This window comes from Camelus dromedarius, chromosome 9 (assembly GCF_036321535.1).
Source record: "Camelus dromedarius isolate mCamDro1 chromosome 9, mCamDro1.pat, whole genome shotgun sequence".
NCBI classification, from domain to species: Eukaryota; Metazoa; Chordata; class Mammalia; order Artiodactyla; family Camelidae; genus Camelus; species Camelus dromedarius.
Genome location: NC_087444.1, coordinates 1,192,501 through 1,207,608, shown reverse-complemented (window position 1 = coordinate 1,207,608; position 15,108 = coordinate 1,192,501). Strand labels below are relative to the sequence as shown.

At 43.3% G+C, this 15,108-nt stretch overlaps 1 long non-coding RNA gene and 1 other non-coding gene across 2 annotated transcripts in view; both read left to right on the top strand.

Annotated features, from left to right (window-relative positions):
- LOC105085499 (uncharacterized) overlaps positions 1-8,665 on the top strand; it is an 87,076-nt gene extending 78,411 nt beyond the window's left edge. The window contains exons 7-8 of the long non-coding RNA XR_010382154.1: positions 2,692-2,752; positions 6,155-8,665. This is a non-coding gene — a long non-coding RNA (uncharacterized LOC105085499). The remainder of the gene's footprint in view (positions 1-2,691; positions 2,753-6,154) is intronic.
- Positions 7,010-7,082, top strand: TRNAA-AGC (transfer RNA alanine (anticodon AGC)). The gene has a single exon. It is a non-coding gene; the product is annotated as a tRNA-Ala (tRNA).
- Positions 8,666-15,108: the final 6,443 nt, after the last annotated feature.

Here is a 15,108-nt window from a genome sequence, read left to right as displayed (position 1 = left end):
CAGACTGTAAGTTACACCAAAACCTCCCTTAATGGAGAAGCAAATTTTTTTTTGGTCAAAACTTTCTAACCCTTCTAGGAAATTAGAAAGGGGAATGTAATGCCATGCAAAAGCAGTAAATCTTCATCAATAGCTTCAAAGTCCCTCCAAACAAAAAAGGTGTGTCTGGAAGACTTGGAACAGAAGAGGAGGAGGTGAAGAGACCAAATTTTGTCCCTTCAGGTAGAAAAGTCTCAGCGGACATGACCTGGGTTAAGGTGGAGATCGGCTCCACGTTCTAGACTCAGTCAGACTCCGCAGAGAGAAGGGAGCTTCCTGGCACTACTGCTCTTTGGGGCTCCACAGATCACAAAAACACGTAAAAATATACGAATTAAAGAACACACAGGCACCTCTGTCACCTGGGACTAATGATCAGCCTTGACACCAGGTGACCCACTCTTGTGACTAACACAGTTCGAAACCCAGGAACATGCCACTGTGTATCTCCCGCCCTTTGTGCCTTACACAGCATCTGAAGCCATGAGTGTTGTGGGTGGTGCCACCACCCTCGCAGGAGGGAGACAGTGCCCCGGAGCGTGGGGAGGACAGACTGGCAGAAGCACTGAGGTCAAGAAAAAACAGACTGACTCGTCAGACCCTTCCTCTCACGTAGTGGAATGCCGTAGACTTTTGCATCATGCAGCACCACTTCCCAGCAGCACAAGCATCCACCTTCTTGCTTCTCTTTGTGTCCAACTTGTTCCACGGCTACTTGGAGTCGGTACAGCGTTTGCTACAGTGGCGCGGGGGAGGAAAGGAGCATTTTGCTACGAGTCTCACCATCCCTAACACTGAATGTTAGTCTATACGTAGCCCTCGGAAGCGTGGTACCTGCCCTGGCAGTGGTCACTGGGTGGCCTCTGAATGCTGCAACTGCAAATAGCTTTACTTTTCTCAAAATGTTTAAAAAGATGTAATTAAATTTTTCAAAACTTAACATTAAAATTCAGTTTCATTTAAATAATGTAAAAGTTCACTGAAGGTAATGTTTACGACACAATGGTGACAATGCAGTTGACAAACAGAAAGTTCTACCATACAGAACATTGTCCAAAAACCAGAAATACTTGTGTGTTAGTCACATAGAGCACACGTTTGAGTTTTTATTAGGAGATATGATGTCAACTCTTTTGAAAAAGATTCAAAAATTCAAAGATTACATACTATATTTCCTGAATCTTCCCAAAGATGAAATAGTTTGATGAAACAAAGCAATGACCTTAAAAATCATTCTTGGGCATGTGTGATAGGAATGCTGTCTGTATCTGTTAAAGCGATTAGATTAAATTTAGGTAAGACACAAGATGCACCACAAGAGATAACTAAAACAACAAGAGAATCTCAAAATAAAATACAAATCATGATTTTGGTGGAAAATTAACTTTGAATTCATGCTATCCATAGTTATATAATGTTAACTGTTGCTTATTATTAGTAATACTACCAAAATTTAAATTTCAAAAATATCTAAGTTTGGCTATTTCACTTGCAAAAGGGCTAAAAAATATTTTTTTAAATGTCAAAGCCAGTGGTTTTTCTAAATCAAAATAAACTGCAAGAAATTTGTTGAAAATATTCCAATAAAATATAACAACATTATAGCAAGGAAATGAAAATGTTTACCTATCAAACAGGTATAAATAATTCCCAATTATTTCTTTTTAAAAAACTTTTTCAAAACTTAACATTAAAATGGGGGGAGGCCATTAGGCCTGTTTATTTATTTATTATTCGGTTTTTTTTTTTAATGGCAGCACGGGGGACTGAACCCAAGACCTCACACGTGCTAAACACACACTCTACCACTGAGCTGTACCCTCCCCTCATTATTTCTGATTTTAATGAAGACCATGTTTCTGGCCATTATAGATCAGAACATAGTCTTAATTGAAAAGAGATTTGAACGAGTTAAATGCCCTGGTAATTTTTGTTTCTTTGATAATAACTCAACATTGGAAAATTCGAAATAAAAATCTAAGAAACACTGTGTATCTAGATAGTCCCCTAAAGGCTATTCTGTTAACATATTCATTTTAAAAGTGAAAGCAACATATTTGATTTTTTTAAAGTTTATATTTTCAGCAATAATGCAACTTTGTCACATGGGGACTTCACTACAGTTTTTTTAACATATGTAAAATTTGTATGTAAAGTTCATTTGCTAATTTAAGGTTTGGTTTAATAATTTATTGGCAACTCCAGTTACTCCTGCCTTAGCAGAGTGAAGTTTCTCCAACTGAAGGAAAAACAAACTACAATGACTTAAGAAATGTTGGCTAACTTGTCATTACTGTCAATAGAATACATATAAAAGTCTTACTTATACCAATATAATTAGTGATAAGACAAATTAATTTTTTGTAATAAATATGTAATAGTTGGTGTATTACGTATGTGTTGCTCATCGAAGCGTCACCCAGTTGACACCCAGACAAGCACAGTTATAATCCATCATTTCTGATACTTTGCTGTCAGGCATGTAAAAAACAGTTTTACACACATTTTCTCACTCTCATTATAAGTATTATTTGTCAAGGTAAGAAGGTAGGACGTGTTTTGTTTAACAGTTTTAAGCTTTATTTGTACGTTCTAGATGTGTCATCATCTGACTGACGGGCCTCTGTTTGTTCTCTTGCTTGGGCCACACAGAGGTTAAGAGCGGTCGCTGCCTGGAGAGAAGTGGGTGCTGACCTTGGACCCACCTCCCCTGGTGAGTTGTCCTGGGGGATGAAGCCAGAGAGGCCCTCGGGTGTAGCTGGGCAGCCAAGGGACGAGTTCATACCCCTCCACCTGCCTCATCTCAGCAGGGAGCCCACACTCTCACCAACATCCAACGATCTTTAACTAGAAGGCACACGTCTGCAGTAACATCTGGCAGTGCAGAGGCACCGTTACGGGGATGCCCCCATGTGCGTGACGTATAGTTGGCGCAGTCTTCCAGCTTAGCCTTCCTTTGGCTGAATCACTCGTTAACAAAGGGTGCGCTAGTGTTTCACTATGGGGCGGAGCTCATCCAATCGGCAATGTCTGGTTTCCAGAGGAGAGAAAGGCAAGTTGAGGAACCGGGAGAAGTCTTAAAATGCACGAGGGGTTTTCACGAGCGGTCAGATTCCACCTGCATGCGGTGACCCAGTGGGTGGTAGTCCAGGCTGTGCTCAAGGCTGCTCAGCTGAGGGGCAGTGGACACTGAAAGCCAGCTCCTGCTCTGCCCACCACGCACCCTGATGCCACAGTGAGACACCCGAGGGGGCGCCTTCCTCTCGTGCTCGCAGAGGAGCTCTGTGGGCCAGCTGGGCCTACCTGCGGAACTCCAGAGGACAGAGTGAGGCGCAAACAGTGAAAGTGGTTTGTGGTTAGTGTAAAGAAAAGGTAGTTTATAAACTTTATCTCGTTAATCCTTGCAACAACCCTGAAAAGTAGGTCCAATGATTGCCCTCACTTTACAGAAAAGAAAACTGAGGTTGAGAAGTTAAGCAACTTGCCCAGCACTTGAAAACAGCAAACGCAGGATGCAAAGCCAGGATTTTCTCATTAAAAAACGCGTTTGGGGGGAGGGTATGGCTCAGAGGCAGAGTGCATGCTTAGCACGCGAGAGGTCCTGGGTTCAATCCTCAGTACCGTCATTAAAATAAATAAATAAAAGCCTAATAATTACCTCCCCTCATTCTTCTCTACACTATGAGACGCTTTCTAGCAATTTGGACAATTCTGTGATGAAATGTGCTGTTTCTGAAGCTGGCGATTTCCGTAAGGCTTTAAGTGTCCGAGAATACACTGAATGCCAACTCAACAGATAAGTCACAAAGAGGGGTCACTTTCCCGTGAATAGTCAAATCAGGTGATGTCAACACAGCCCAGGTGCTGTCAGGAAAACAGAAGCCACTCTGTGTATTTCAAGTATGAGGGGTTTCAATGTAGAGAACTAGAGGCAAAACCAACCACCGGAAGAGTCAGGGAACCAAGACTGGGGAGCCACAAGCGGTGATCCCAGGCTGCTGCACTGAAGCCGGTGGTTCAGTAGAGTGCAAATTCTGACAGCCTCTGGACAGCCCCTGGCTTCTGTCTCAGTCTGTAGCACCAATTGAGGTAATTCTTTAGAACCTCACATCTACTCATGCTTCAAATTGTAGCAGCATCCTTAGAGTTATGGCCTCTTTTCTTCGGCCTTTCAATTTCCGCACGAGTATCTCTTCTTGGAAGAGAGTCTGCCTCTGAGCAGGACTGTAGGGAAAGGGATTGTGGGAAATGCTGTTCCTGCTGGAAGAGTGGTGGCGAAGCAGAGTTCCTAAGCCCCTCCCACCACCACGACATAGGGTTTCATGCTGTCAGGCTTCCTCTGATTTCATAGGGAGTTAAAAGTTAAAAGAGCAGGAAGTTATCAGGCCCCCACAGGACCCCTCGTCGCTGTGGGCAGACAGCACAGAAAGGGACGGCTGAAGCTGTAGGTAGTTTTCATATGTCATCATTTTGCCTAAGATTAGAGCAGCCTCATTCGGGCTGGGCCAAAGAAAACCAGGTAGCTGCAAAAGTAGGCCTACTTCTCAAACTTTAGAAAAATTAGTGTTCACACAAAAAATTATATTCATAGGAAATATATTATGAATGGCAGATGTTAGGAGGCGACGTTTATATGTGGTAAATCAGAATTGCTGGAAGGAACCTAGACATCACTCGGTCTGAGATAGCCCAGACTGTCTCTCATTTCTCTGAGCGTAGGGGTGGGAGGTGTGGTCAGTAGCAGCACGCCTTCCACTGGGAGTCCTGGCCAACTATCCACAGGGAGAAATGGTGGCAAACAGGGCAGTGATAATGGATTCACAGAGCTACCTTTTAAGAATTCCGGACCCACCAATATTGCCCAACATGCTGGTTGGCAGTGCCCCTGTTTTACTGCAACAGTCAAGGGAGGTTAAGAGACTAAGTGAAATCACAAGCAAGTTAAAGGCAGAGTCAAGACTGGAACTCAGGTGTCCTGATACCCAGCCCGAGATGTTGTCTGTGATAGCATCTTCCACCTCTCCTTCTGTCATATCTGTCATCTACCTACCTATCTTTCTATCTGTCTATCCATCTATCCACCCATCCATCCATCCATCATCTACCCATCCATCCATCCTCTATATGTCTATCTATCCATCTATTATCTATCTATCCATCTATTATCTATCTATCCATCCATCTATCCTACCATTCTTCGTTCCATCTACCCCTCTATCTTTCTACATCCATCCAGTTATCTAGCTCTGTAATCGCTCCTTTCGTTCATCCATGTATGTACACAAGGCTCTATGAAGGTACAAGAATGCATCTATTTCCCTTTCTAGAGTTAATGGAAGAAAGGGAGTAGGAAACAGGGGAGCTATTGAGTTTGTTTGTTTTGGCTCCTACCTGAGTAAAGAAAAAGCTTTTATTCCACAACACAGCAGCATAAGAATAGCAGGACCTATGAATTTTTCCAATAGGTAATTCCAGGCTGAAGACAACATATTTGAAAAACAGCCTAGTGTGCCACAATATTAAAACAGTAGGCTGCTGTGGCTATAATACACCCGTGACTGATAATGAGGTTACAGACTCTCATCTCCCAGTCTTCCCCCTTCTGTGCCCCAGCACCCAATTTTGTTGCTGGGGAGCACCCACTGCTGAAGTGAGGGGAGGGCTTTGGTTGGCATGAGCAAGTCTTTTGCTTACATTTGGTGTGAGAATTTTTGTGGCTTTATAAGTATCAGTCAAGCCGCATAGTCTTCTAACACCTTAGGAGATGAATCCTGGGAATAACTTGCTCAAAGTAAGAAAATCATATCTCTATTTACATGTCTGAATCTAATCATGGCATTTATGCATGAGGTTTGTTTATTGTATTGAACATGTTCTCTTCTGCCAAGCCTTAGGGGAACAGTAATCGAATTCATTAATTACTAAACATATGGCTTACATCTGAAATATTTTGTCTGAGTTTGGGGCTGAATTTTAAGAGGCACATTGACAAACTATACAGTATATTCACAGGGTGACCAGGATTAATATTAGTGATAAAATATAACTTAAGAAAACAATTTATTGAGTACTATGCTAAGTGTGTCACATGAGTTGTCACTGTTCATCCTCACAGCCACTGACTTCTGGCACCGGGTGACTGAGGTCACATAACAAATCCAGACGCCAGAGCCTGAGCTGTTACCCACTCCCTGTGCAGCGAGGACCCTGGAAGCCACGTCGCACGAGGAGCTGTAGTGTCTGGCCACCACTGGGAAGAACCGGCACCGCTGGAGACAGCAGATAAGGTGCCCCAGCCTTAGAACTGAGCACTCAGACAGCAGTGGAAGGACCATTGTTTGTACGAGTGGAGGGAGGGTTTCAACTCTAATCTATGACATTAGCGACACAGAACAAATAGCCACAGTGTTGTTTTCATTTCTACTTACTATTAGAAAAAAGTCTCTTAAAATTTTAAAAATAATAATCAAAGTCTCTAAATTTCTATGCTTTTTCTTAAAAAGTTGACTCCTGAACGAATGCCGGATGTAGGCCCATTTTCTCAAACTGTGTCCACTGTCTTCTCAAATGGTACTTGGTCTTTGGAACTATGTGCCTCTTCGGTCTGGGACCTGAGTCCTACCTCACAACATTGTTCCAAGGATGGACTAAGTTAATGCTTGTGGAAAAGCTTTGCAGTGGCTGCATCCCACACAAATATGAGGGGTCGGCGAACAGAAAGAAAATGTATTTTAAGTCCTCTTGATACAGATCAGCCCTGAAAGCTCTTGAATCAGTCAGTCATCTGTCTGGTAAATACAGTTGCATAAATGTAACCAAAGCATATGTATTTTCATTGGCTCAACCAGTGTTTACCTAGTAGTGACTGGCACTTCTGTGTGTCAGTTACACATGAGATCTACAGAAATGGTTAATACATGGCTCTACCCTCTAGAAGTAGCATAAAAATTAAGAAGTTAGAATTTAGGGAGGAGGGCATAGCTCAGTGGTAGAGTGTGTGCTTAGCAAGCACGAGGTCCTGGGTTCAATCCCCAGTGCCTCCATGAAATAAATCAATAAACAAATAAACCTAATTACATCCCCCAACCAAAAAAAAAAAAAAAAAAAAAAGAATTGCAATTTAGAAAAATTAATGCTAACTGATAGAGATATGATGTTAACCAAAATAAAACCAAATCAGTAATATATTTCAAAGTTGTGAGGCTGGATTTACTAAGGATTTCTCCATGGCTTACATAAGCATTGGTAGTTACCTGACACTGAAGAGGTCACTGTGGAATTCATTTGCTCTACGAAATTTGCGTACAGCTCTACTAAATTATCTGCACATCATGAAACAATTATGGTGGAAATCCTGAAACTAAGGCCCTGTGCATTCTCACTTTGCATTGCCTTACTTCCGTCCATGGCTAAACATTATGATCAGTAAGAGCAGGAGAAAATAGTTGCAAATAAAGTTTTGTAGAGGGAAGTTCCACACTGAACAATGCCCTGAGTCAAGCCTTTGACTGGGACAGGCTGTCATTCAGTGAAGGGAGAAGCAGCCATGGTCCTTGGAGGTTGAAACACTGGATCCCAAATGAGTCTGTATATGAGCTCGGAGAAGAGCAGAGCAGGTGGCAGGCAGAAATCCAGACTCCACCATGTTGACCTGTTGCTCGCGATCACTGAACACGTGAGATACGTTTTACGGTTTTGCCAAAGCACAATCAGCCTTGGTCTGCAATTGTGAGCCGGTAGCAGGAGCAGATGACCATGCAGGAGGTGCCCGGGACTCAGACGCACAGGGAACAGTAGAGTGACGAGCAGACACGTACCGACGGGAAAGTGTCGGCTGGTCTCGCCTATTTTTTGCATGGAAACCCCCAGGGTTAGTGTAAATGCCTTTGAAAACAACTCCATATGTGAATAAATGAAATAATAGGAAAGAAGGAGGAAGGAGGAAAAAAAGAAGTCATCTTTACTGACTTTACCACTGGGCTATGCCAAGCAGAATTGCTGACAAATGGTAACTACCATTGACTGGATCCTAACTGTGTGCAAGTTTCTGTTTTAAGTAGTTCACACTCATCGCCTCGTTGAAACTTCGTAACAGCCTCAAGTGAGACTTACTCCTGGGTTTACAAGTGGGAGAACTTTCCTACAGCCAGGAGTGAGGTCGACGGAGAATTCAAAACCGCATCTTCGGGGCGGGGGTGGGGGGGTAAGGCTCAGCGGTAGAGCGCATGTTAGCGCGCACGGGGTCCTGGGTTCAATCCCTAGGGCCTCCTCTAAAAATAAATAAATCAACCTAATTACCCCCCCAAACTAAATAAAAGTAAAAGGAGACATAAAGATTCTTTAAAAAACTAAAAGCCCTCTTGTGTAGAAGCCCACTCTTCGCGCCGCCCTGGACAGCACGGGCGCGGCCGCAGAGGGCCGTGGGGAGGCGCGGCGAGGCCCGGCCCCTGCCCTCGGGGAGCCCTCGGGGAGGAAGGCTCATCAGGCCTGAGGCAACCCGGAGGACAACGCAGTTACTTGCAAGTGTCGTGGAGAGGACAAGCGGGCGGACGCGGGCCGGGAAGGGGCTTCTCCGAGGCGGAGCCAGAGCGCCGGGGCAGCGTGTCTCAGGAGGACAGGAGCGAGGACAGGGCCGCGGGCGGGCACCCGCCCGCCCGCCCGCCCGCCCGCCCCCAGGCCCGTGTGCGGGGCCAGCTCCGTGGGCGCCCGGGCCAGGAGGGGGCCGCCCGCGGCGTGTGGCCCAGGGGGCAGGAAGGCCTGTTCAGGCTCAGCCTCTGCTTCGCAGGCCGAGCAGATGGATCCTCCTGCTGGACGGGACCCGGGCCGGGCGGGCCGCGAGGACGGCTCCGCGCGGGGGGGGGGGGGGGGGCTGCGGGCCGCGCCCCACGAGCGCTGCGACGGCTTAAGGCCTTACAAACAGCTTTACGTGCGCACGTTCTAGACGTTACGACGTCGGAAAGCTCCAGAACCTCAGGAGGGAGAAGTCACCGTCCTGAAACCGTGCACCGAGGGTGGGAGGCTGGCCTGGGCTGTGCGTGACGTGCGTCTGCGCCGGGGGAGGCTCCACGGCGTCCCTCCCGCCCTGCAAGACGGCGGCCGTCCGCTGTTCCGGCCCAGTCACGGCGGACAACCGCGGGTGCAGACGGACGGAGCCTTCCTTTCATCCGTAGGCTGTGTAGGCAGAATACGTTAACTGACGCAGCAAGGTCTTTGTAAGCAGTCTACCGAAGAGGCATGACAGTGCAACGTCGATTAACGACAGTTTTCCTCTGTGCGTGTTGGACAGTGTTACTAAGTTATAGCCAACATGTGATACGTACGCATTTTCCTTTTAACAATTTGATGTGAATATTGTCACATACCTGAATTTTTATGGCTTTTTTTAAGTTGCTCTAAAATATGTCTCCTTAATTTTATAACTTAACGAATTTGAAACTATGAAGTGCATTCCAGCATGTTTGAAATGCTGATGAAGTAATTAATTAAAAAACATCATGTATATAAAAACTGTATAATGTATGTAAAAATTGTACTTTTCCATGGTAAGCCAGTTTTTGTTTATTTAATGCTAGCAGATTTCTCACGGAATGAGGCAAACTGAGTGTGGCAGAAATACGGGTAGGCTAGAAGTCTCGTCTCTACTTTTAAACTGTTACCATGATCTTGAGCAGGTATCTCAACTTTCTGGACTTACAGTTTTTATATATTAAAAAACAATAAAAAGAAGCTATTCTGTTTGATCTTAGGCCTTTTCTAGTTCTCTGGCTCTCATCTTTATGTTGCTGGCATATTTTCATATTTTATATGATGTGGAACATCTAGATTTATTTTTAATAATAAGAAAAATCAACAAAGAATTGAATGTGTATCTATGTTACTTTTATAATGTCCTTATCTGTGAGCAAGAATGTTCTGTGGTTGGATAACTTAATAATATATGCTCATTTCGATGCATGAAAATGGAAATAGGACCGCTTCCACCCACCCTTCAAGGCACTGCTCACCAACAACTTTATTAAGTTCCACCCTCACCGCTAACCTGAAGCACGTTTCTCTGGTGTTCCACAGCACTTTCCTCAATCTCTCCTAGAAGACCCATTTCATTCTGTCCCGTATTCCTAGTTAATCGCTGACCTGCTGATCGCCCCTCCTAGGCTGTAAGCTCGTTTGAAAGTGTGGGATGTGTTTTACTGGTCTTCGGGTCATCTCTGAGCATAGTGCTTTGCACATAGGAAGCATTCCAGAAACCTCTTAGTCGACTCCATCACTACTAGCAAATCATATTTATATAATCAAGACTAGCAGGATCCAGTACTTGCTTTTAAAAGTTGTACCCTAATATCAGAAAATTTTTTGTCTCGTCTGTGTGCACTTCTCTCAGACTCTGTGGCCCAGGCAGAACGTCAGCCCTTGCTTTTGCATGACGTTTCTGACCTCTGGCTCTGGCCGTGCCTTTCCTCTTCCCGCCCCGCTTTTCACCATCTTGCTTATCCTTTGCCATGGACAAGCCTTCTCCAAGAAGCGCTCCCTAACCCCTCATGCCATCCCCAGGCTGGGTTAGACGTCCCTCCCCTGTGTTCCCATGGCCTTCTGTGCCACTACAATTATCATACTTGTCAACTCCCTTGTAGTACATTTATTTTCCTCTCTTCCCTCTGATGTGTAAGATCTGGAAACTCAGGGCCTTACCTGGATTATTCTGACTATATCCTCAGGGACACAACAGGGTCTGGCACATTTGTGGGATGAACATATAACCTTTAATCATTTTTTTCCTAATGTGAAAACAGAATTCCATTAAATTAATGACTTGCCCAAGACCTCAAGAGGATAGTGTAGTCTTCTTCAAATCAGGTTTATGTGGGTCATTGCAGCACTAATTTTTCCCAGGTTATTCAAGAAGAACCATAAATACACCATGCCAGAACTGTTGCCATTTCTGAGTGGGGAAAGACAAGGGGTGTTCACATCATTGAGGTTTACTGTATCACTAAATAAAGTAAGTGTGTGATGATGATCAGCGGGCTGTATTTTGTGTCATTTAATGGATTTGCAAGGTGTTTGTGTTTGGGTTGACCAGTAGGATAGAATTTATTGCATACCAAACTAGAAAATGTACAGGTGGGTAGCTGAAGAAAGGAAGGCCACCTTCCAGAGCCAGGAATGAAAGAGATGGTTATGTTTTCAACCAGTAACATTGGTAGTTATAAATGCAGGTCTCAAGTATTAAAAATTTCTGACATGGAAAGATCAGATCACAAGTCTTCGGTGCAGCTGAAAAAAATTACTGCTCACTAACTCGACTGTATTTTGGATGAATCCACAAACGTGGCCTTTGATATATCTACTGAAGTGTTTTTTTGTTTTGTTTTGTTTTCTTAGAAAGAGTTAATATTTGCTATTCTTTTTACCACCATAAAAATAATAACCATAAAAATATAAAACAAGTTCAGAGGTAACATCCAGTTCTTTGCCCCCTTCCCTACGAAACTACCACGAGAGTAGTGAGGTGAAGGAAAAGTCACTTCTTTCCTCCCAAGTCACAAAATTTTCACTTGGGGAGAAGAAACGTTGTCAATTTTAGCAACTATAACTTAGATGGAAACAAACACTAGAGTGTGTGTGTGTGTGTGTGTGTGTGTGTGCGCGCGCGCCATTAGTTACTAATCTGTCTGTGAAACATCCAAAGCCTCTCTTGCACATCCCTTTTTGGGACAATCTGCAGGGTCATAAAGAGAAAAATACCAACAACTATTATTTGCGATTTGTCTTCCTGTAATTTGCACCAATAGATGAAGCTTCATTCTGCCCAGCACACTGTCATAAAAAACAAAAACCTCAAACTATGGGCAAACACAAAGGGGCTAAATTAAAGTGTCTGTTCATTCATCACTCCACCTGGTGAAGAATCACTGCCAGCTGATCATTCATCTGCCATTTTCTACATGAGAAAAGTAAAAAGAGATAACTCACTCTCAAATGAAGACGTATTTTCTGAGAAATCGACCGCCATACATTACACAGGGATGCACGTATGTCGGTAAATGTCTTAGAATATGTATCCATATTTCTACCTGTATATGAAATTTTGAATGCCCTCACTGCCACCAGCACCAGCCTCCCCCTCTTTTTTGCAAGAAAAGATTTTGAATAATAGTTCTTCAATTCCAGCAGGTATAAAATTTGTGAGGATTTACAAACTTGATTGCTATCAAATTGATAATGATTTGTGAAGTGAGCTACTAGTCCACACCCAAAATATTTAACTTCAAGAAAGAAAAAAAGGTGGAGGAAGCCAAAGCGGAAAGCAGAGGGGCATGCTATCTCTCTGCACAATGAAAAATCATCACATATTCGTCACCACACACGTGCAAGGTTCTCAATGAGAGGCCTTCAAAATAACAGCGAAAAAATGAAGTGAATGCAAATGTTTTGTAAATTAATGCTCTAGAAAAAGAAAATCACATTATTATATGAACAGGGGCAATTTAGTCCCTTTTATTGCCACTTAGAATGTCAATTTTTCATATCCAGGCCCGTCATCAAATTTACAGGACATTCATTAACTTGAATTTTAATAAAAATAAAACAGTGTTAAAAAATCGAAAGTTGACAATTTTGATTTAAATGGATACCGAACTCCAGGCAAACGTGTTGTTTGAATTCTGCCTGGTGTACCGCTGCTGCCAGGAAGCATTAAAGTAACAGTGAATGGTCAATGTGTGCTTACATATCATGTGTCAGGCTTAGCAAGAATGTTCCGCTCTTAGAAAATTATATTGTTCAAAATAAGTGACAAAGCTTGAGTGGCTCCTTCAAATGCATAAAGACATTTGGAGGAACTGAAGCCTGCTTACAATAAAACCAGGATTTCTAAAAAGAGAGGCTGGAGCTCCTGTAGCATCCTGCCAAGTAATCAGATAAAAATGACCACACAAATTTCCAACAATAAATTACTTCTGCATTTGCTGAGTGAGCACCTAGGGAAGGAAAGAAACATGTCCTTAGAACCATGCTTTTATCTACCAGACTTTTCTAGGCAGGCTTTATAAGCATTTGTTTCCCCTTTCTCCCCTTCAGTGCTCTTTCTGAACAGATCTTGAGAAGCCCTTGAAATGGAAAACTCACACTTAAATCCAGACTTAGAGCCAGGATCCATTTCTTGACAATGAAAAAAGGGAAAAAAAATCATCCCAAACCCCCTTGTCACTATCTGAGCAAATATCCCATCTGTCATAAGAGCCATGGCTCCTGGGTAACAGACTGGGGACATCAATAACATGCTGTAACCACAGTTTGAGACAAATGCCCTGATTTGTATAAGGTCAGAGGTTGACCAAGGTCATATGGAATCCTAAGCATATTTATCACTGGCCAAGCTTCAAACTGAGTTTTAAATTTTGTCAGACATGAAAAACGGCTACCAGATGGTGCCAAGATAATTCCTCTCTGTGTTAAAAACACACACTTAGGTACAGTCAATAGTAAAAATCAAATAATTAGTCCGAACTCCAGCACGCACCTGGCACCACTCCTACTGCGAGTTAGGAGGGACATTACGACGATTTCTGCCCCTCTCCAACTAAGAAAGACCGCACAGCTACTACACGGCAGCCTGCAAAGCTACTACACGGCAGCCTGCAACACAACTAGAAAACGATGATTTTCCAGCCCTGTGCAGCGTGCCAGGCCAATAGGAGGAGACAGCATGTTATTCCAAATTGTAATCCTATTTCCAAAGCAAGAGAGAATGAGAGATTCACTCCCTGCCACCCCACCCCCACTGTGAAGCCCCTTCCACTAAATGAAAATTGGTTGATGCTGTGAGATGTTCCGTCTCTGCTGTGTAATAGACCCCCCGTTATTATAAATTCCCATATCAAGTGGCTCAACTCCATCCTTCAATTCATCTAAAATTGCAGTAGAACATTTGGAAGCTCCTCAGATGTGAGAAACCATATGCTATTGGTTCACAAAGTAAAAAGTAGAAGGTATGAAGCAACTCTGAAAGGGAGAGTATTAAAGTGCCCAGATTAGTAAAATAAGCTAGAAAAAAAATATACTAGAACGCACACGGAAGATTGTTATTACCAATTAATTTGTTATATGTTTGCTTTTAAAATAGTTCAGAAAACATGAGTTATTATGTTTAATGACGCAAGCATTTGTTTAGCTCTGGTCTGCTGTGGCACCCCCTGCGAGAAATGCGGGTCTAGGGATCTGGATTCGCAGTCCTTCTAGCTGTTAAGATGAAGATCACATTCTGTTTTAAAATGTGGATCTGAGAGGGAATAGCTGAATCCTGGCCCTGGTCATTTGTATATGTAGAATGTCACGCAATGCTGGGGGAAATCCTTCTGTTGGAATCACTCAGCTACCCGGATTCCTAATTAGGGTTCCTGCTTCCCCACGAGCCCTGCCTACTGCACTGTCAGGGTGAGGGCGTCATGTAATTTTCCTTATTAACCTTGCTGCAGAGCTAAGTTTTCATGCTAGGAAGTGGCCAAACTATAGGATTCTGGCGTTTGGGTTCATTTCCTAGAAAACCATCCCTTTGGACAGGGTTTTATTTCCCTGACACCTCAATGGGACGCAATAAAGATTTTATTCTACGCTCCAATAATTATTGGCAAGAGCATGATGCCTCCCTCTGTCATCACACAGGAAAAAGCACATGAAGAAGATCTCAGGATCGGGGAAGACAGGGTAAAGCGAGGTCACAACTGGCAGCCTTTGAACACAGGGACTGGAAACGTCCACTGGTTTTTAAACTTATTATTTTTGGCAGGGTTGCATATGTTCTCTGTGCTTCTTCCACGAATCTGGCTGATTATTATTCCAATCACCGGAGGAAGAGAGAGTCACATTAATTTGTAGTAATTAATAGCACTGATGCATTTGACAGCGCATGTTAACAAGCCTCTTTGATTGTTTGGATCTCTAACTGCGGCCCTTCTTGTTTGCATCACCTCCAAGGAATTCATAATATCAAAGCTTAACGGTATCTGATACTTGTCAAAATGCAATTTATAAAAGTTTAATTCTTTTATTGATTTAGTTTGGTTTTGA